Source organism: Aquarana catesbeiana, linkage group LG02, assembly GCF_042186555.1.
Source record: "Aquarana catesbeiana isolate 2022-GZ linkage group LG02, ASM4218655v1, whole genome shotgun sequence".
Lineage (NCBI taxonomy): Eukaryota > Metazoa > Chordata > Amphibia > Anura > Ranidae > Aquarana > Aquarana catesbeiana.
In genome coordinates this window covers 444,181,533-444,205,277 of record NC_133325.1, presented here as the reverse complement: position 1 = coordinate 444,205,277, position 23,745 = coordinate 444,181,533, and positions in this window count along the sequence as shown.

The following is a 23,745-nucleotide window of genomic DNA, read 5'->3' as shown; positions in this document are numbered from 1 at the left end:
AGAACAGAGGAGTCTGGTCATTTCCCACTTCTAGAGTTTGGGCGGCTCCTGAATCTGGAGAAGAGCCATCTGGAACCAGCACAGTCCCACGTGTTTCTCTGTGCTCTCTTCAACACTGTGGAAGGCTGCCCGAGGAGAAGATCATGGTAGTCCGAGACAGAGTTTGCTCAACCCTCGCTTCGCCTCACCTCTCTGCTCTCCAGTGTCTGAAGGTGATTGGCATTATGGCAGTCACCATTCCCATGGTGAAGTGGGCACAATGGCACACACGGCCCTTCCAAAAAGGGTTTCTCCAACAATGGAATTCCTTTAGCAAAAGCCAGCACATCCACCTTACTCCAGCCATGAGAGTGTCTATCCTTTGGTGGCTCCAGGGGAAAAATCTCTGCAATTGCCACTCGATCGTTCCCATCTCTTGGATCATGATAACCTCAGATGCCAGCAACCAGGGCTGGGGTGCTCACTTCTATCGGAAGTGGCTCAGGGCAGATGGAACTCCCCTTCTCTGGGGATTGTGTCCAACATCCTGGAACTGCGAGCTGCCTTTCAGGCACTTTCATTCCGCCATCTAACAGAGAACTCTTCAGTAAAGCTCAGGTTGGACAATACAACCGTGGTGGCCTACATAAGAAAGCAGGGTGGAACCCGCAGCTGGTCCCTGCTACAGGGGGTGGAACCAATCATGAATTGGGCTCAAAGGTACTTGTCAAACATCTCAGTGATCTACATTGATGGGATCCAGAATGTACAAGCGGACTTCCTTTCTCATGTTCAAATGAACAAGTGGTCTCTCCACAAAGGTGTTCGATTGGCTCTTGACCCTGGGAGTGTCTCCATGAGTTGACCTTTTTGCATCCCCATGCAACTGCAAGTTGACCAAGTACTATTCGAGGTACCGAGATCCTCAAGCGTATGGGATAGATGCCCTCACGGACCAGTGGAGGTTCCACAAGGCCTACGCCTTTCCTCCAGTACTGGTGAAACTCCAGTTCCTTTGTTCGCCAGTTTTTCAAGGGTGCTATCAGACTTAGACTTCAAAGGAAGCCAAGGTTCCCCAGTGAAAGATCTCACACTCAAACCTCTCTCAGTGAAAGATCTCACACTCAAGACCGCCTTTCTAGTGGCTGTCACTTCAGTCAAAAATGTCTGAAATCAGAAACTTGGGTTCGAAGGAGCCTTTTCTAACTTTTTTCCAGACAGAGCAGGGTTTGGCTGAAACCCTAAAGTGACCACAATTTTCCATGAAAATCAAGAGATTGTGCTTCCCACCTGTAGGTCAATGGAAAATCAGGTTGTCCATCCTCTTGATGTGGGAAACATACTGAAACAATACCCTGGAGGTCACAGCTTCGTTTAGACCAGGGGTCTTCAAACTATGGCCCTCCAGTTGTTCAGGAACTACAATTCCCATCATGCCTAGTCATGTCTGTGAATGTCAGAGTTTTACAATGCCTCATGGGATGTGTAGTTCCCAGGGCCGTAGTTTGAAGATCCCTGGTTTAGACAATCGGAGTTTCTTTTCATCCTTCTCCACGGGAAAAATAAAGGAATGCGGGCCTCAGATCCATTGCTGGTTGGATTGTACAGACAATTCAAAGGGCTTATATAGCAAAGGGCTTGGCTCCTCCAGAGGCAGTAACCGCTTATTCAACTCGGAGTATCTCGCCCTCTTAGGCAGCTTCCCGACATGTTGCTCCCAAAATAATCTGCAGAGCGGCTTCCTGGTCCTCTATTAACACATTTGTGTCTCACTACTGTGTTGAACCAGCTGCCTTGTCATCCGTTAATTTTGGTTTGCAAGTTCTGTTGGTTGACAGTGTTAAATAAATTTTGTTTTCTTTGCTCAACATTTTGCCCACCCAGGTGTGTATAGCGAGTTATTTCCCACACATTGCTGCCATGGAGTAATTTTCCTTTCCTGATAGACTCCATGGCAGCAGGAGTTCTCTCCCAAATGTCTGGAGTAGGCTAGTTACGGAACACGGTAGTCCAGAGCAAAGATTTATGGGAGAGGTGTCCTATAGGGTAGTTATGGAGGCGGAGCCTACCCACACATTGCTGCCATGGAGTCTATCAGGAAAGGAAAAAACGGAAAGTATTTGATAGGAAATTTTCCATTATTTTTATTGAAATTTGATTGCCTCATACATATATTGCATACACAAGCATTGAATAAAAAAGATTTTCATGCAAAAAGTAATGGCCACTTATTGCAAAAATTAAATACAATCATCTTGTGCAAATTAAAACAAATTTAATTCTGCTCAAATTTACTACTACTACTAAAAGCTGAGAATAAGTCCTTGCTATTATGGTGTGGCACAAGATGGCAGTTGTGCAGAAAACAATACAGATTTAAATGATAAAGATGGACCAACATTAAACCTATTCGGATTATACCGCATCCAATTCGCATGATGTTTTAAAATACGTTCATTTGAATGAGGCTGGTTCACATATGTGCGTTGCATTCGCACTCCGCATTGCCCAAAAAACGTGGGCGTTTTCTGGGCATTGCGGTGCGAATTGCAAGCACATTATCTTCTATGGGAACAAATCTGATTCGCAGATGCATTCCGTTGTGAACAGGATAAAAGCCTGATGTAAACCTGACCTGATACTGATGCAATCCTGACCTGATCAAACTGATGTGAAACGCTGAACAACTGATTTTTCTCTTCGCAGGAAAACCTGAACTTCAATTTGCACCTCACATGTGTGAACCAGGCCTGAGTCAAGAAACGCTTATTGGTCTGCACTATATGCAGTGGCAGGGTGCTTTTTCTTTCAATGCAAACCATTGATTGGGACGGGGGGGGAGGCTGTATAGTGAATGTGTTGTTTTTTTTTTATCTGAACCTCACGGGACCCCCTGAAACCCATCCATGGACCCCAGATTTATATGCAATAGGCGTGAATCACTCCTGTCATGCCACCTTACTCATCGCAACTAGTTACCTCTCATTGTTGATCGGCAAAACACCCTCAGTACTCCAATCACAGTAATGCGTAAACCTCTGGTCAGTTCTCTCCGTTGGGCTAGTTCTCCAATTAAGCTGGAAATTCAAACAAAGAGGACACGGACGATCTCATAGTGTAATCTTGCTCATACTCTTTATCAAAAACTCATAAAATTTAACACACAAATGCAAGGAAAATGCTCTCATCAGTAGTGTCAGGCTACGGCCGTCTGTGTATTGCATGCCACCACCTCTCCCTGCACTACCGGAGTGGACGTCACATCCGGCCGTTGATCTGATGTCACTTCCTGACGCCAGTGTCTTTGTATTTTAGTGTGTTTTTAAATTTTACGTTTTTAACCACTTGCCACCAGTATAATGTACATATACTTTGGCAAGGTGGCACTGCTGTGCCGGATCACATACTAGGTACGTAATCCGACACTTCTGGGTCTGGGGCGTGCATGTGTGCCGCCGAAGACCCACTCCCACTGTGATTAGACACAGCAGGAGCTGATCTGCGGGCACCGCAGACTCAATGTCCGCCGACACCAGCCAATAATTAGGCAGAGAGCCAGAATGTAAACAAGGCAGATCGCTGTTCTGTCAGTACGGAAGGCATGGATCCTGTGTTCCTGTAAAGCAGGAACATGCCTTCCTCTAGTAAAAGCACCTCCCACACAGTGCTAGGCACACGGTTAACCCTTTGATCGCCCCTGATGTTTAACCCCTTCCCAACTAGTGTCAGTACAGTGACAGTGCATATTTTTAGCACTGATCACTGTATTAGTGTCACTGGTCCCCAAAAAGTGTCAGTTAGTGCCCCGACTGTCTGCCGCAATATTGCAGTCCCGCTATAAGTTGCTGATTGCCGCCATTACTAGTAAAAAAATAAAATTAAAAAAAAACTATAGTTTGTCAGATGCTATAACTTTTGCACAAACCAATCAATATACACTTATTGGGATTTTTTTTTAACAAAAAATATGTAGCAGAATACATATTGGTCTAAATTGATGAAGAAATTCGATTTTTTTTTTTGTAATTCTTTTTTGGATATGCTTTTTAGCAGAAAGTAAAAAAATTTTTTTTTTTCCAACGTTGGCGGTCTTTTTTTTGTTTATAGTGCAAAAAATAAAAAAACTAGAGTGGTGATCAAATACCACCAAAAGAAAGCTGTATTTGTGGGGGAAAAAAAGGACATAAATTTTGTTTCTCTGCACAGCCGCGCAATTGTCAGTAAAATGAACGCAGTGCCATATTGCAAAAAATGGCCTGGTCATGAAAGGGGGGTAAATCTTCTGGAGGTTAAGTGGTTAATAAACCCTATGAGCAGGATTACACTATGAGGATCGTCCGTATCCTCTTTGTTTCCAGCGGTTTGCGCATTACTGTGATTGGTGTATTGAGTGTGTGTTGCCGATTAGAAATGAGAGGTAACTACTTGCGGTGAGTGAGGTGGCATGAGGGCAGTGAATCACACCTATTGCACAAGTGATGGTTTGAAGTGGATTACCAGCAATATTTTATGGACTTTTTATCGTTGCTGAATGAAAATCTATTGCTATATATCTTTACACTATTCACTTTTGTCACTGGGAGGTGTTGGCTCTTTCTTATCGTACATCACGGGACACAGAGCCATAGTAAAAAACAAACAAGATATTTGGGGGGCACACCCTAAAAGATGCATTAAAGATGACGCAGCCATAAGACCATACAACAGAACAAAATATTGCAGCGCACACATGCAAAAAACACATTTACCTCCTGCAAGGCTTATTTAAAACACCTAGTCATTTTCAAAAAGCATTATCAAAAAATATGGGGATTTGGTCACACCATATTGCTATATGGTGCTTAAGCCCACTTACTGCGACAAAGTACCCCATGATTAGAGGGTCCTACACTATCCGTAGACTGGGTGATCCTGCTTCTCTGAACCATGGGAGCAATACACTCCTCTATATGGGAGAACTTGAGGTCTCCACTAGACATGTGCACTGCCAAAAAATGTGTTCGTTTTTGTTTATTTTTTTTATTTTTTTCGGGTCATTCATTATGATCGCAATTCGTAAATTCGTACATTAGTTAATTCGTACATTCGCTCATTCGTACATTTGTATATTCATAAATTCGTACATTCGGAAATTCATACATTCGTACATTTGTAAATTCATACATTCGGAAATTCGTAAATGAGAAAATTTGTATATTCTTAAATTTGTACATTTGTAAATTAGAAAACTCTGAAATTTGTAAATTCGAAATTTGAAAATCCAAAAACCCGAAAATTCGAAAATCTGAAATAGTAACTAACTATTAAATTATAGGTATTGTAATTTCCTTTCAAATTTGGCTTTTAGTGAACGTAACAAATACGAATTATCCGAAATAACGAATGCTGCATCCAAACTAATGGAATGGAACAAATTAATAATAAATAATAATAAAAAGTTTTTATTAATGTTATTTATTATTGTTAATTCATTACGTTCCATGCGTTTGGATGCGGCATTCGTTATTTCGGATAATTCGTAACTTTTGTATGTGTTACGTTCACTAGCAGCCAAATGTAACGGCCGAATGTAAGCATTTACGAATGCACGAATTTACGAATGCACAAATTTACAAATGTACGCATTTACGAATGCACGAATTTACGAATGTATGAATGTACGAATTTACAAATTTTCAAATTTACGAACATTCAGAAAAATTTGTTAAATGGGTTTCCGTTAATTTGGATATTTCCGAACTAACGAATTTGTTGAAATTCGTTAAAAAACAAATTCAGAACTAAACGAATTGCACATGTCTAGTCTCCACCCATGACACAGGTGGACACTAATGAGAGGCACTGATGAGGGAGTGGGGTGCTCCTCCATACAGTAGACAAACAAGATATTTGCAGGGCCATCTTAAGAGCATTATAGGCCCCCGGGCAATACAGTGCACTGGGGCCCTGTCTACACAATCACGCACGAGAATAAAAATGCAAATTATCAATAAGGCTATATTTATTGGTACTTCCAACAAAATCAGTGTTTAAACATTATCACAACGTTTGGACAATATAACTTTTGATGGGCACAGTGTCTGTGTTTGATGGGCACAGTGGCAGCTTTGATGGGCAGAATGGCAGCTTTGATGGGCACAGTGGCTGTGTTTGATGGGCACAGTGGCAGCTTTTGAGGGGCACAGACAGTGGCTGTGTTTGATGCACAACTTGAACTTACTTAAGTAGACAGTGTTAGACTTACTTGAGGCCGCCGGTATGGTGCAGTACAGTGTGTCACTCACAGCAGCAAGGCAGCGCCAGCTATCAATCAGGGCCGTCTTTCCACTCTGCTCCCTCTACACGCTGTCTGAACAACATGGCAGAGGTGGGCGGAGCTTGTTCACTAGCCGCTAGGGGCGGCCGCGACGCGCTATGAATGTTGGGGCGGCCGCGGCCTCTGACTGAGGTCACTGGTTGCTAGCTAGACGCCAGGCGGCCGGCAATTCTAGCAAGTGAGCAACCAGTGCAGTCAGTCAACTTAAGCAGCAGATTGCAGCGCTGAGGATTGGCCCTGGATGGGGCCCTCCAGGCAAGTGGGGCCCCCGGGCAACTGCCCAGCGTGCCCAGTGGAAAAAACTGCCCTGGATATTTGGGAGGCACACCTTAAAAGATGCATTAAAGATGGTGCAGCCATAAGACCATACAACAGAACAAAATATTACAGCGCACACATGCAAAAAAGACATTTACCTCCTGCAAGACTTATTTAAAACACCTAGTTATTTTCAAAAAGCATTATCAAAAAATATGGGGATTTGGTCACACCATCACGCCCACTTACTGCGAAAAAGTACCCCATGATTAGTGGGTCCTACACTATCCATAGACTGGGAGATCCTGCTTCTCTGAACCATGGGAGCAATACACTCCTCTATATGGGAGAACTTGAGGTCTCCACCCATGACACAGGTGGACAATAATGAGAGGCACTGATGAGGGAGTGGGGTGCTCCTCGCCCAAAAGGATTTGGTCAGAATCCATACAATAGACAAACAAGATATTTGGAGGGCACACCCTAAAAGATGCATTAAAGATGGTGCAGCCATAAGACCATACAACAGAACAAAATATTACAGCGAACACATGCATAAAAGACATTTACCTCCTGCAAGGCTTATTATTACATAGCCATAGTAGTTACTATGTAGGTTATAGGCCACCTTCAGGTGATGGACACTGGCACACCCTAAGACAGGAAGTCCACTTCCTATATAACCTCTCCCACTACTGGGAGTATCTCAGTTTTTTCGCCAGTGTCTAAGGTGTTGGTCATGAATAAAGATGTGCCGTGCTGAGCTCCACCGGAGCAATCCTTGCTGGGGCTAGCTATGCAGCTGGATCCATTAAAAGTGTCTTTTAGGCCAAATTGAATGGTACCCGGGCCTCGTGTGCGAAAAAAATGAGGTTTTGCCTGTAACGCTTCTCTTTTTAGAGAGCTGGACCCCGGGATCCAGTACTTTGGTATTTTAAAGCCATAAAGTTTTACTAGCGGGGTGCTATTACGGGTCCAGGAGTGTGGGTTCCCCGAGGGTCCCCGGTTCCTGAAGGTTTGTTAACGGAACCCACCCTGAAGGGTGAAGATTGGGTCTGTTGATTTTACTACAGAAAACCCTGTGGCGGGAAAGGTAAGTGGAGTTTTTCTAAGGAATTTTTAAATTTTCTTATGAAAATGTTGTCATGCCTAAGTGTCACCACTGGGGGCTGTACGGAGCACGTATCTTCTCATGCTTTCCTCAGAGATCATGCTGTGTCAGGAAGCAGCAGGCTTTTTCCTCCGGCTAGCAGGTCAGACCTCCGGTGAGTTTGGGGGGGTTTTGCTTCTTCCAGACTCCCCCCACCTGGGCTAAACTCTCCCCCTCTTCACGGGGAAGGAGAGAGCTAAAACGATTGGCGATGCCGTTTTCTTTCACCGCCCCTGCACGGCAGCGGCTCTCAGGTCTCCTCCTCACCATCCCTCCCTCACAAGCCGATCCCGTCGGATCAGAGGCCCGCGCTCGCGTAGGAAAACTCTTTTGAAAGAGAGAAGGGGGGCGTGATGCGACGGAGGGGGCGAGGCTTAGCGCAGCATTGGTCTTCCAATGTCTGGCGTGGGAGTGTGTTTTAAAAACTCCATTTGTGCTGGCTGCAAGTTGTCGGAGGGACACAAGAGCAAAGAGGGGCATGAAAGAGGTTTGGTGACATAGGCATTTCCTATTGACACGTTTACTATTAGCATCAGACTGAGCATTAATAGCAGCGGCAGTGGCTGGACTATTGCTCAAGCAGTGGATGCAATCCTTTTGGTAGTACCTCTGCTTTTGTGCATCGGGCTATGGTCAGAAGGGGGGGCGGTAAAAGTACTTCAAAGGGCTCAAGAAGGACTTCAGCCACAAAAAAGCCTAGAACCATTTAAAAAAAACGGCATCCTCCCCTCAAAGTTCTGAGGTTACTGGTCTGAGTGAGCCATCAGGGCCGTCAGGTGTTGCAACTGCTTTCAACACTGCAGCCCCTGTTTATATTACTGAAGAGGTTTTTTCCTCAACCATTTTAGGGTTGGAGCAGAAGATTGATGCTTTAATTGCATCCCAGAGTGGGACTAAACGTGATAGGTTCCCTTCCATTACCCAGGACCCTCAAACTGAGGAACCGGGGGCGAGAGATGATACATTTCTCTCAGTGGACCAGGAAGAGGCTGACTCCTCTTCTGAGGGGTCAAATGTGAAAGGATCAGGTTCACAATCTGAAAGATTGATGGCACAATGCCTTACTGAATTGGTCCGCTCCACATTCAGTCTGCCATTAGCTGAGTCAGTTGATGAGCCCACTTCTTGTTTGGGTTTGCTAAAGCCTCCTCAAGCTATTCATGCTTTTCCTATCCATTCATTACTGAAAAAACTTATGTATTCTGAGTGGGATCACTCAGATAAACAGATTTTTATTCTGAAAAAGTTTTCAACACTTTATCCTATGGAGGAAGAATTTAATAAGAAATGGGGGATGTCAGCAATTGACGCTGCTATGTCTTCTATGAATAAAAATTTGACTTGTCCGGTAGACAATGCTCAAATGCTGAAGGATCCAAGGGATAAGAAGTTGGAATTCCTATTTAAAAAACATTTTTCTCTGGCAGGTTCAGTGGCTCAGCCTGCGCTGGCAGCAATAGGTGTCAAACCTTAAGAGACCAGTTTAAACAGGTGCTCAAGATTATTCCTGATCAGCAGGCCCAAGATTTGGAAGGGATACCAGGGGTGTTCTGTTTTGCAATAGACGCTATGAGAGATTCTATTCTTCAGGCCTCACGAGTTACGCTCGGGCTGGTACATATGCGTAGAGTTCTATGGTTGAAAAATTGGGCAATCGAAGTACCATGCAAAAAGCTCCTGGCTAGTGGGAAAAGTTCCCTTTTGCCAGTTAAGAAGAGGAGTAAGCATTTTTTTTTTTTAATCAAGCTTCTTCAGTACCAGGAGCATCAGCCTCCAGGCAGTCACAACGGCCTCCACCATCAAGTTCAAGAGGTAAACCTCAGGGTCAACCCCAGGGACAAAAGAGGCCCTGGGGAAGGAAATCCACAAAACAGAATAATAAGACCTCCTGATGAAGGGGCGCCCCCGCTCGCTCGAGTGGGGGGAAGACTTCTGCAGTTCTCAAGGGTCTGGCAGGAGGAGTGAAACAAATAGGTGGCTTCCTCGATATCTCTAGTATACAAACTAGAGTTCCGAGAGTTCCCGTATCCTCGTTTTTTCAGATCAAACGTTCCCAGGGATCCAAAGAAAAAGAAGTCTCTCTTTCAAGCTTTGAATCATCTTTTGTCTCAAAAGGTGATATCAGTGGTCCCCATGGAAGAGCAGGGGTTAGGGTTTTATTCAAACCTTTTCACGGTACCAAAACCAAATGGGTGTGTCAGACCCATTTTAGATCTCAAGGATTTAAACCGGTTTTTGAATATCCACTCTTTTCGCATGGAGTCAATCTGATCAGTGGTCTCCATTCTAGGAGGTGGAGAACTGCTAGCGTCAATCGACATCAAGGATGCTTACTTCCATGTACCTATTTTTCCTCCTCACCAGAAAATATCTACACTTCGAGATAGAAAATCTTAATTTTCAGTTTGTAGCTCTGCCTTTCGGTCTAGCTACTGCACCTCAAGTGTTTACAAAGGTCTTGGCTCCCCCTTTAGCCAGATTAAGGGCTCAAGGTATAACGATTCTAGCTTACTTAAACGATCCACTCTTGATAGACCAGTCGGTAGCCCGCTTAGACCAAAGTTTGCTCACCACAGTCAGCTACCTGGAATACCTAGGTTGGATTCTCAACCTAGAGAAATCTTCCTTAAAACCATCAAAGAGATTGGAATACTTGGGTCTGATCATAGATACAGCTCAGAAGAGTGTGTTCTTGCCCCAGGCAAAGATCAGTTCCATAAGGGAACTGATTCAGGTGGTCAAAGCAAATCAGAATCTTTCTATTCGACTTTGCATGAGATTGTTGGGAAAGATGGTGGCTTCATTCAAGGGCGTTCCTTATGCTCAATTTCATTCAAGACTACTGCAAAACCATGTCCTATCGACTTGGAACAAGAAGGTCCAAGCTTTAGACTTCCCAATGCGTTTATCCCCAAAGGTGCGCCAAAGCCTCAGTTGGTGGTTCATAGCCAATAATCTCCAAAAAGGAAAATCCTTCCTACCAGTTACCTGGAAGGGTGTAACAGATGCCAGCCTTCTGGGATGGTGAGCAGTCCTGGAAGAAGTGTCTGTCCAAGGAAAATGGTCCAAATCAGAAATGACCTTGCCCATCTATTCTAGAGATTCAGGCAGCACGCTTGGCCCTGAGGGCCTGGACGCTCAGATTACAGAATTGTCCTGTCAGGATCCAATCCGACAATGCCACAGCAGTGGCCTATATCAATCACCAAGGGGGCACGAGAAGTCGTGCGGCCCAGAGAGAGAGATGAATCATATCCTAACTTGGGTAGAAAACAACATACCTTGCCTATCGGCAGTCTTCAAGGATCCGCTGGCATGCGGAACAGATGCCTTGGTTTTCCCGTGGAATCAGTTTTCACTGATTTATGCATTCCCTCCTGTTCTGTTGGTTCCGTGGCAGTTGGAGACCCATGGACCCTACCGCCATGGCCAGACTTTCTCTTGCAAGGTCCGATATTCTATCCTACCTTACAAACACTAAATTTAATGGTTTGGCTATTGAGACCCACATTCTGAAGAAGCGTGGGCTATCAGGTTCAGTAGTGTCTACTCTGGTTAATGCAAGGAAGCCATCCTCCAGAGTCATATATTATAGAATCTGGAAGGCATATGTCTCCTGGTGTGAATCCAGGGGTTGGCACCCCAGGAAATATGTCAAAGGTAGGATCCTTGACTTTCTACAGATGGGATTAGAAATGAAACTGGCCTTGAGTACTATCAAAGGCCAGGTTTTGGCTTTATCTGTATTTTTTCAACGACCAGTTGCTTCGCACTCTCTGGTTCGTAGCTTTATTCAGGGGGTAATGCGGCTTAATCCTCCGGTTATGTCACCCCTGAACCCTTGGGACTTGAATTTAGTCCTGTCAGCATTATAGAAACAGCCTTTTGAGCCGATACGACATATTCCCTTGGTCCTTTTGACAAGGAAATACGTTTTTCTGATAGCCATATCTTCTGCAAGAAGGGTATCAGAGTTGGCTGCTCTTTCTTGTAAAGAGTCATATTTGATTATTCACAAGGATAAGGTTGTATTACGTCCTCATCCTAATTTTCTTCCGAAGGTAGTGTTAGATTTTCTTTCAAACCAGGATATTGTTCTACCTTCATTTTTCCCAGAACCCTGTTCTGCGGAAGAAAGGTCACTACATTCTCTTGATGCGGTGAGAGCAGTCAAAGTCTACTTGAAGGCGACTGCTCAGATTCGTAAAAAAGATGTTTTGTTTGTGTTACCTGAAGGTCCTAAGAGAGGACAGGTAGCATCGAAATCTACTATTTCTAAATGGATTCCACCTTTTCATATTAAAGCACACTCCACCAGGGCTGTTAGTACTTCCTGGGCCGTGCATCACCAAGCTTCCATGGCTCAAATCTGCAAGGCCGCAACTTGGTCTTCAGTTCATACATTTACCAGATTCTATCAAGTAGATGTAAAAGGTCAAGAGGATAACGCCTTTGGGCGCAGTGTACTGCAGGCAGCAGTATAAGTCCTCTAGTCTCTTGGTGCCCTACTTTTGTTGTGTCTCCCTCCCTTCAGTTGGAATTGATATGGGACATCCCACATAGTAACTACTATGGCTCTGTGTCCCGTGATGTATGATAAGAAAATAGGATTTTTATAACAGCTTACCTGTAAAATCCTTCTCTTTGGAGTACACGTGTATTGCTTTGCTACAAAAACTGAGGTACTCCCAGTAGTGGGAGGGGTTATATAGGGTGTGCCAGTGTCCATCACCTGAAGGTGGCCTATAAGCCACATAGTAACTACTATGGCTCTGTGTCCCTTGATGTACTTCAAAGAAAAGGATTCTACAGGTAAGCTGTTATAAAAATACTATTTTTAAACTTCCAGATTAGGTGAAGTGCTGCCAGGGCCAGTGCTACCACTAGGCGAACTAGGCAGCCGCCTAGGGCACACCTGCGGCTGCTGTGTACACAGCTCTCTGGTGTAGAAATGACAACAGCCTTGTGGGTAGAGCTGGGTGTCTCAGCCTGACAGGACAGACAAACATGAGGAGGGGGGACGAGTTCAGAGAGCGTGGCTCTGTCACTGGGGCAAGCAGCAGATTTTTGGTGGATCCACTCCACACTACAAGTGTATGGGAGTGATCTGCACTCCCCTCCTACAAACAATACACAGTCCAGCTTGGAATTGTCTTCCGCCCAGCTCCTGACATTTGTCCTATGCACTGACACTGGTAAAGTCCTAGCTGGGGAGCCGCAGATTGGTGTATAGGGAGACATCAGTGAAGGAAAATACAGCCGACTGGTGCTTGTAAATGCCGCCCTATACACACCACTGACTCCAGAGCCTTTACATTGCAACACATGCACCTCACTGACTGCTCTGCAAACTGCGCTCTGTACACACTCAGCCTGTCCCCAATATATCACACAATAACAGTTCCTTTGGCTTTCTGCAACTTTTAGGACAGGATGACACCAGTGATCCTCCTGGTAACCCAGAGCTCCCTGGAATGTTCCTCCCTCCCCCAGTCACATTGCATGTCATGGCATGGCAGGTTGGAAGCAGAGGAAGTGGGTGAATGATCTGTCCTGGTACACATGCTATTACTGGAGCTGATATTAGTGCTGTGCAGGGCAGTTAATGTGTCTGCTCTCTTTATGTTTTTCTTCTGCTGGTGACCACCCGTGAAAAACACTGCCTACAGATCATGCTGCTACCCACTAGTCCCTATGTATTCTCCTGGTTACTGCTAAAACTAGTGCAGCATTTACTAGAACTGAGTTGTATTTTCCTCCACTTACAGCATCTTAAAGCTGTCTTCTCCACCTCTCCCTTCCACCAGCAGTCGCTGGCTGTATTTTCTTCCTGCAGCAGATCAGTTATAGTAAATGCTGCCCCCTCCTGTCCAGGGGTCTGTATACCTTCTGTGCCCATCATAAAGTGTTCCCACCATCCCTGTGCTGAGTTCCTGGGTCTGTACACCTGCTGTGCCCATTATGAGGGGTTCACACCATCCCTGTGCTGAGTTCCCTGGTCTGTATACCTGCTGTGCCCATTATGAGGGGTTTCTTCCATCCCTGTGCTGAGTTCCCGGGTTTGTATACCTTCTGTGCCCATCATGGGCACTGATAGGTGGCACTGATGGGCCTGCACTGATCGTCAGGGCACTGATGATCAGTGCCTTGATTATCAATGTACATATCCCCTGTACAGGGCCAGCGCTACTTATAAGCAAGGTAGGTGCCGGGCTAGAGTGCACATTGGTCAGGGGCGTTGCTCCCTGCCACCTCCAGGCTCCTACATACACTGCATGCGTATCATGACTGACTCCACCCCGAAAATGATAGCAGTCATTAAAAAGGTGAAGTATACATGGGCAGGGATCATGATATAAAGTAAAATCCATGGCTCTCAGAGTCCTTTAGGCTGGCCGATGCAAGCACGATGAGAGCCGCGGATTTTACTTTATATCATGATGACTCTATTCTACTATTCTACCTGTAAGTGAACTACAATAACTACCTTTTTTACCTTATAGGCTTCACTATTGCTGCCTTTTGTTTCCATTTGGGTAATGCTAAACTGGTAAGCTGTTATTATATCTACTCTGGCTTTGGAGCTCGATATATTGGTGGCTATATACTATTGGAAGATTGGACCTCTTTTTATTTTGTTTCATCAGTATCATTTGGAGAGTGATACCACGATTTCCTGTGACTAATGATTATATGCCTATATATCATTACCTTCTGGTAAGCAGATTGGATTCACTTGGGTGTGGTGTGCCTTTCCATACACACAGAAGCTGGTGAAGGGTTCTTTGTATCTTCGATCCCTTTATTTAAAGAACTTTCATGTGAATTCAAGCGCTGCATTTTGGACTTATATATACAGGTGTGTGTGGTGCGTGCTGACATATATACAGGTGTGTGTGGGGGGCGACTTATATACAGGTGTGAGGAGGGCTGACATATATACAGGATTGAGGGGGGCTGAGACTAGGGTTGCCACATCATCTCTTTAACCCAGGACACATATGAATTACACAGGTTCTGAGGCTGATTTAATGCAGATAAGGCACCAAATGAGTTTAATTACCACCTTAATCAACCACAGAACCTGTGTAATTAATGTGTGTCCTGGATTAAAGGGATGATGTGTCAACCCAAGGCTGAGGGCGTGCAGGTCAGGTGGCCAGTGTGCGGATTCGGTAGGATGGCCCATAGGCAAGCCCTGGGGAATGTTGGTGGTCAGGCTCGGGGGGCGGGGGGCCCAGGCCTAAAGCTGTGTAAGGGGTCCAATAATTTCTGATGGCTGCCCTTTATTTTGTCTTTTTTCCAGACCATCAATTTATTTAATTTGAGTTTCCATTGTATACACAGAGTTGAAGAAGTTATTTAATACATTTACTTTCCCTTTTTATCCCTACTAATATAGCAAAGTCCCGGATCCCTTGAGGCCTAATGATGACCTCCAGAGTTAGGGACAGCTGACATCCTTCTGTGTAGAGTGGGTTACAAGGCATGGTGGGTATACTGCTAGATGAAATGGTGGGCGCCAGACACTTTTTGAATGCAAAGAGATTTATTGTCTCTTGAACAGAACTGTGGGAGAGAGGGTTAGGGCCAGGACACCCTTAAGTAGATGCATTGATAATTAGCAGACTCCGAGACTTCTATAGGAAGACAGCTATACAGGTGAAGGCCTCCAGCCAGACACCACTTCTGTATAGGTAGGACCGCTGTCTCCTATGGCAACAATCTTGTAGCAGTTACTAAGGGTAGTTGTATTCAAACTATTGGCAACACAAACAGTCCTCCCCAAACACCCCCAAAACACCTTGTCCCCATGTTGATGGGGACAAGGGCCCCATCCCCACAACCCTTGCCCGGTGGTTGTGGGGGTCTGTTGGTGGGGGGCATATCGAAATCTGGAAGCCCCCTTTAACAAGGGGGCCCCCAGATCCCGCCTTTCCCTATATGAATCTGTATCGGGTACATTGTAACTCTACCCATTCACAGTGAAAACAAAATTTTATAACCGAAACAAAGAAAAACGTTTTTTTCTTTCAAAAATGTTTGTATTTTTTAGTTGGTTTAGCAAAAAATAAAAACCCCAGTGGTGATCAAATACCACCAAAAGAAAGCTCTATTTGTGGGAAGAAAATGATAAAAATTTAGTTTGGGTACAGCGTTGTATGACTGCGCAATTGTCATTCAAACTGCGACAGCCCTAAAAGCTGAAAATTGTCCAGAGCAGGAAGGGGCGAAAGTGCCTGGTATTGAAGTGGTAACACCAGTCCCTGGCTGCAATGAGATTCCAATCTAAAGTCCAAAAGTAACTTTCTTACATTAGAGACTATTTCAACAGGAGACAAATAAAATACCAGCATGTCTTTGGATTGTGGTGAGAAACCCACACAGGGAGAACATATAAACTTCAACAGAAGCATTAGCATATTGGGGAATTGAACCAGCAACCCCACTGCTGCTAGACAGAATTGCTACCCATTTGGCCAGCAGGCAGCCTCACACATGTTCTCCGTATCTCTGTGGTGTGAACCAGCCCTAAGTCCATAGCCATGCTCAGTGTCACAAGCAAAATACAATATATTGTCCGAAGTATTGGGACGCCTGCCTTTATACGCACATGAACTGTAATGGTATCCCAGTCTTAGTCCATAGGGTTCAAAATTCATTTGGCCCACCCTTTGCAGCTATAACAGTTTCAACTCTTCTGGGAAGGCTGTCCACAAGGTTTAGGAGTGTGTATATGGGAATGTTTGACCATTCTTCCAGAAGTGCATTTGTGAGGTCAGGCACTGATGTTGGACGAGAAGGCCTGGCTTAGAGTTTCCGCCCTAATTTATCCCCAAAGTGTTCTGTTGTGTTGAGGTCAGGGCTCTGTGCAGGCCAGTCATGTCCCTCCACCCCAAACTCACTCATCCATGTCTTTATGGACCTTGCTTTGTGCACTGGTCCAAATCATTTGGTGAAAGGTGGATTATGATGTGGGGTGGTTTTTCAGGGGTGGGGCTTGGCCTCTTAGATCCAGTGAAGGGAACTCTTAAGGCATCAGCATACCAAGACATTTTGGACAATTTTATGCCCCCAACTTTGTGGGAACAGTTTGGGGATGGCCCCTTCCTGTTCCAACATGACTGTACATCGCACAAAGCAAAGGCCATAAAGACATGGATGAGCGAGTTTGGGGTGGAGGAACTTGACTGGCCTGCACAGAGTCCTGACTCCAACCCGATAGAACACCTTTTGGCTGAATTAGAGCAGAGACTGCGAGCCAGACCTTCTCATCCAACATCAGTGCCTGGCCTCACAAATGCACTTCTGGAAGAATGGTCAAACATTCCCATAGACACACTAAACCTTGTGGACAGCCTTCCTAGCCTTCCCAGAAGCTGTTCTAGCTGCAAAGGGTGGGCCAAATCAATTTTTAACCCTGTGGCCTAAGACTGGGCTGCCATTAAAGTTCATGTGTGTGTAAAGGCAGGCGTCCCAATACTTTTGGCTAAATAGTGTATCTGGTAAGATTTACAATGGTGGTGGAACACTCCTACACATAAATATTACATTTAGACATAGTTATAGGACCTGGGAGATGAGACAACTTCTCTACATGAAGCAGAATGTTTGGGATTTGAACCCAGACTCAGGGATGCTAAGCAGAAGTTCTAACCTCCAAGACACAGAGCTGCCACATGTGCGAACTTCCTACACATAAATACTGCATTTCCTTGGACATACAGGTGATAGAATTACGTTACTCAAGAGTTATTCTTGATTTATTCTGTGATATTTGGTGGCTCTTTGTGGGTGAGTGTAGAATAGTGATATTACCCTCAATTTTTTGGGAATCACATTTTGATTTCTGATGTTGGTACACATATCACATTTTTTGGGCTCAAATTATGATTATTTGGAAATAATAAAAAGCACAAAAAATTGTGACTCATTTTAAATTTGCATCAGCAATGGTATTGTTTGTGGTTTATAAAGACACCTGTGTGAGTTTGGGGAAAAGATTGTTGTGAGATGGAGAGTAACAAGTGAAAGTGACAGAGAAAAAAATATTTTACCAAAACATCAAAACATTCCACATTCTAGCATTCTTAAAGCGGAGTTCCGCCTAAAAAAATAAATAAATAAAAGTCAGCAGCTGCTGACTTTTAATAAACAGGCACTTACCTGTCCCAGGGTCCAGCGATGCGGGGGATCAAAGCCCCACTAGTCTCCCCCTCCGGTCGGCGGTGCTGGCATTGTAACTGTGGGCACCCGGCTGTGGCTTCACAACCGGGCACCCACTGTGCATGCGCAAGCTGTGCCGCACACTGTGACTGGCCAGGCAATCATCTGGGACCTGTGATGTGTCCCAGATGATTGCCTAGAGGGAGGGTGGAGAGGTGATCTCACTTCCGACGCCGAGGATGCGCCAGAAGGAAATGGGAGCTGGAACCCTCTGAAAAGAGGGTATCCGCTCCCCCTCCCCCCCCCCCCCAAAAAAAATGATATGCCAAATGTGTCATGTCAGGGGGTCACCTTCTCTTAAAGCGAAAGTTCCATTTTTGGGTGGCAGTCCGCTCTAAAAACAAAATAGTTGAAGAAGAAGCAACGTTGTTGCAAAAGAAAATTTATTTCAGAGAAAGATACCTTTCATCTCCACATTAATTTATTTGGGAAAGTTACAATTGTACCATTTGAATCAATGGCTAAAACTTGCATTGGACTATAATAGCGCCGATTTTCACTCCCAAAAAATGCTCTTTAACATAGCGCTCATTTTGGTATTTACTATAGCTCCCTGTAAAAAAGACATTGGAGCTAAAATGAGAGCTATTTGCAGGTCTGAGCATGCTCAGTTGTGTTGGCACCTAGTTGTACAAAAACGGGGGAATTTATCTCTTCTCAGACTTTTAAAGATATTTCAGTATAGAAATCACTTTTTCACACAGTTTAAAAGCAGATTATCTTTAAATAATATACCGCATATTTCAGTACCATTTAGGCAATTATATCATGCTCTAAACATTATTTCATGTGCACTACTCCAGGTTTTAGCAAAGTAATGCGTACAAACGATCGGACATTCCGACAACAAAATCCATGGATTTTTTCCGACGGATGTTGGCTCAAACTTGTCTTGCATACACACGGTCACACAAATCTTGTTGGAACTTCCGAACGTCAAGAACGCGGTGACGTACAACACGTGCGACGAGCCGAGAAAAATAAAGTTCAATAGCCAGTGCAGCTCTTCTGTTTGATTCTGAGCATGCGTGGAACTTTGTGCGTTGGAACTGTGTACACACGATCGGAATTTACGACAACGGATTTTGTTGTCGGAAAATTTGAGATCCAGATCTCAAATTTTGTGTGACAGAAATTCCGATGGAAAATGTCCAATGGAGCCTACACAAGGTCGGAATTTCCGACTACAAGCTCCCATCGAACATTTTACGTCGGAAGATCCGACTGTGTGTACGGGGCATAAGGGTTTGGGTGCTATTTGTTTTCAGGGAACTATAGTAAATTCGATTTTGGGAGTATTTTTTTTTACCAGCGCTATAGTGAATACCATTTTAGCGCTAATTAGCGTGATTAGCGCCAATTTGCGGTAATTAGCGCTGCAGCGCTATAGTAAATGCGTACCACCCAAATAGTTAAGGGAAAAATACAAACAATAGCCTTATATCCTAACTATATATCTAATATATACAGTAGTGAGGGACCTAAAAGGTTAGCATTGCTATCCACATTGAATCACTGTCTCTTCTTGTCCAAGGAAGACGCAATGGGTGCAGGAACACCTGAAAGAGAAAAATAGACAGCAAAAAAAAATAAAAATGCATCCTATCCCTATGATAAAACAGTGCAATATATACATGAGTGAATGGAGTAAATGGTAATTACCCTCAGCCAAGAGCAGTAAAGCAGTGCAAATACACCCTATAATATACCTAAGCTACAATGATCTCTATATCTAAACACAAATACAGGTAAAATTGGGCCCCGCCCTCATCCGAGGGTTCCACCCCTTTTCATAGCTATCTTACAGAAAAACTTTCTTAGCATTTCCTGTCAGATCAGTACATAATGTGAACATGGGCTCACTCAGGCTGGCACGGCTCACGCCACCTGGTAGCCAGCATATGAAAAACAATCCTGGTACACTTTACACTTGCTGGTTGCTGCCTGGCTCACCAGTGACCACTAAACTGACCTACCTGATACACACTGACCATTACACTGACCTACCTGACACACACTGACCTAATTGACCCACACTGACCTACCTGATGACTACGCTGACCTACCTGACACACACTGACCTACCTGACCATTACACTGACCTACCTGACCATTACACTGACCTACCTGACACACACTGACCATTGACCAAATGACGGAGCGATCACATGTAAACAAACCGGTGTCATGTCATGATGCCAGTTCCTCTCTCCCCTCTCTGTACCAATCGGTACAGAGGGGGAGGGATCGGATGGCAGCAGCTCTGTGGGCTGGATGTGTAGTGCCCACAGCGCTGCTCTGTGACATGTGTAGTCACATCCATGGATCCATCCATCCAAGTTACTTGTAGAACTATATGCAGTCCAAGAAAAAAGAAAGAAAGGAAAGGGAAAGGAAAGAAAGTTGTTACTTGGAGAACTGTGTGGAAGGAAGGAAGGAAGGAAGGAAGGAAGGAAGGAAGGAAGGAAGGAAGGAAGGAAGGAAGGAAGGAAGGAAGGAAGGAAGGAAGGAAGGAAGGAAGGAAGGAAGGAAGGAAGGAAGGAAGGAGAGAGAGAAAATAAAACGAGAGAGGAGGAAAGCGAATGGAGAGCTGTATGTGGTCCAGGAAAAAAAAAAGAGAAAGAGAATAAGGAAGATAAGAAAGTTGTTGTCAAATTGTATGCGGGAAAGAAAGAGAAGAAAGAAAGGAAAAAGGGAATAAAGAAGATGAAAGAGAAGGAATGAAAGTTATCTGATCAGATCTGGAACACAGACATCCCACCAGTTTTTCGTGTTGAATGGCGACATGAGGATAACCTAAGGGAGCCTGGAGATTTACCCCCCATAGGAACACCGGGAGCGTCAGCAAGCTAAAAGGCCTTGGCTAGGCTAAAGCCACTTGCCCTTTTATGCTTGCCATCTGGTAAGCAGGCTCTACTACTAGGGTGGATTGTCACTACTGCTTAGAAGTGCACGGTGGTGGTGTTTTCACTTTGAAATAAGGACTTGGAGAAATCCCCTTGATGTCATTTATATGAACTTTTAATAATTTTAGCGCAGCTTTTTACAGGACTCAAGGAATGAAAAGAAAGAAAGAAAGAAAGGAAAGGGAAAGGAAAAAAGTTGTTACTTGGAGAACTGTACGCGGAAAAGGAAGGAGAGAGAGAGAGAAAGGGAATAAAGAAGATTTAAGAGAAGGAAAAATTGTTACGTGGAGAACTATATGCGATCCAGGAAAAAAAAGAAAGAAAGAAAGAAAGAAAGAAAGAAAGAAAGAAAGAAAGAAAGAAAGAAAGAAAGAAAGAAAGAAAGAAAGAAAGAAAGAAAGAAAGAAAGAAAGAAAATGAGGGAGAAGGAAAGAAACTTGTTATGTGGAAAACTTTATGCGGTCCAGGAAAAAAAGAAAGAGGGAGAGAGAGAAAGAAAAAGAAAGAAAGAGGGAATAAAGAAAATGAGAGAGGAGGAAAGCAAATTGTTACTTGGAGAAAGAAAGAAAGAAAGAAAGAAAGAAAGAAAGAAAGAAAGAAAGAAAGAAAGAAAGAAAGAAAGAAAGAAAGAAAGAAAGAAAGAAAGAAAGAAAGAAAGAAAGAAAGAAAGAAAGAAAGAAAGAAAATAAAGAAGATGAGAGAGAACCCAAGAAAGTTGTTGGAGAATTGTATGCGGGAAAGAAAGAAAGGAAGGAAGAGAAGAAAGAGAACAAAAAAAAGGAAAAAAGCTATAAAGACGATGAGAAAGAAGTAAAGAAAGTTACTTGGAGAACTATAAAAGAAAGAAAGGAGGAAGGGAATAAAGAAGATAAGAGAGAAGGAAAGAAAGTTGTTGGAGAATCGTATGTGGGAAAGAAAGAAGGGAAGGAAGAGAAGAAAGAAAGAAAAAAGGGAATAAAGAAGATAAGAGAGAAGGAAAGAAAGTTACTTGGAGAAAAAGAAGGAAAGGAAAGAAAAGAAAGAAGGAAAGAAAAGAAAGAAGGAAAGAGAAGAAAGAAAAGAAAAGAAAGGAAAGAGAAGAAAGAAAGGAAAGAGAAGAAAGAAAAGAAAGAAGGAAAGAGAAGAAAGAAGGAAAGAAGAAGGAAAAGAAAGAAGGAAAGAGAAGAAAGAAGGAAAGAAGAAAAAAAGAAAGAAGGAAAGAGAAGAAAGAAAAGAAAGAAGGAAAGAGAAGAACGAAGGAAAGAAGAAAGAAAAGAAAAGAAGGAAAGAGAAGAAAGAAAGTAAAGAAGAAAAGAGAAAAAAGAGAAGAAAGAAGAAAAGAGAAGAAAGAGAATAAAGAAGGAAAGAGAAGAAAGAGGGAAATAAGAAATAAAAGAAAGAAGGAAAGAGAAGAAAGAGGGAAATGAGAAAGAAAAGAAAGAAGGAAAGAGAAGAAAGAGGGAAGGAAGAAAGAAAAGAAAGAAGGAAAGAGAATAAAGAGGGAAAGAGAAGAAAGAAGAAAAGAGAAGAAAGAGAAGAAAGAATGAAATAGAAGAAAGAAGGAAAGAAGAAAGAAATGAAAGAAGGAAAGAGAAGAAAGAAGAAAAGAGAAGAAAGGGAAGAAAGAAAAGAAGGAAAGAGAAGAAAGAAGAAAAGAGAAGAAAGAGAAGAAAGAAAAGAAAAGAAGGAAAGAGAAGAAAGACATAAAAAGAAAAGAAAGAAAGGAAAGAAAAGAAAGAAATGAAAGAAAAGAAAGAAGGAAAGAGAAGAAAGAAGGAAAGAGAAGAAAGAAAAGAAAAGAAAGTAGGAAAGAGAAGAAAGAAGAAACGAGAAGAAAGAGAAGAAAGAAGGAAAGAGAAGAAAGAAGGAAAGAGAAGAAAGAGGGAAAGAGAAGAAAGAAGAAAAGAGAAGAAAAGAAGGAACGAGAAGAAAGAAAAGAAAGAAATGAAAGAAATGAAAGAAAAGAAAAAAACGAAAGAAAAGAAAGAAATGAAAGGAAAGAGAAGAAAGAAAAGAAAAGAAAGAGAAGCAAGAAGGAAAGAGAAGAAAGAAGGAAAGAGAAGAAAGAAGGAAAGAGAAGAAAGAAGGAAAGAAGAAAGAAATAACGGAAGGAAAGAGGGAAAGAGAAGAAAGAGTAAAAAGAAAAGAAGGAAAGAGAAGAAAGAAAAGAAAAAAAAGAAAGAAGGAAAGAGAAGAAAGAAGGAAAGAGAAGAAAAGAAAGATGGAAAGATAAGAATGAAAAGAAAGAAGGAAAGAGAAGAAAGAAGGAAAGAAGAAAGAAAAGAAAAAGAAAAGAAGGAAAGAGAAGAAAGAAAGGAAAGAAGGAAAGAGAAAAAAGAGAAGAAAGAAGAAAAGTGACGAAAGAGAATAAAGAAGGAAAGAGAAGAAAGAAGGAAAGAAGAAAGAAAAGAAAGAAGGAAAGAGAAGAAAGAGGGAAAGAAGAAAAGAGAAGAAAGAAGGAAAGAGAAGAAAGAAGGAAAGAAGAAAGAAATGGAAGAAGGAAAGAGAAGAAAGAGAAGAAAGAAGAAAAGAGAAGAAAGAGAAAAAGAAGAAAGAAAAGAAGGAAAGAGAAGAAAGAAAAGAAAGAAACGAAAGAAACGAAAGAAATGAAAGAAGGAAACAGAAGAAAGAAGGAAACAGAAGAAAGAAAAGAAAAGAAAAGAAAGAAGGAAAGAGACGAAAGAAAAGAAAGAAGGAAAGAGAAGAAAGAAGAAAAGAGAAGAAATAGAAGAAAGAAGGAAAGAGAAGAAAGAAGAAAAGAGAAGAAAGAAACGAAAGAAAAGAAAGAAGGAAAGAGAAGAAAGAAAAGAAAAGAAAGAGAAGAAAGAAGGAAAGAGAAGAAAGAAGGAAAGAGAAGAAAGAAGGAAAGAAGAAAGAAATAACGGAAGGAAAGAGAAGAAAGAGGGAAAGAAGAAAAGAGAAGGAGTAGA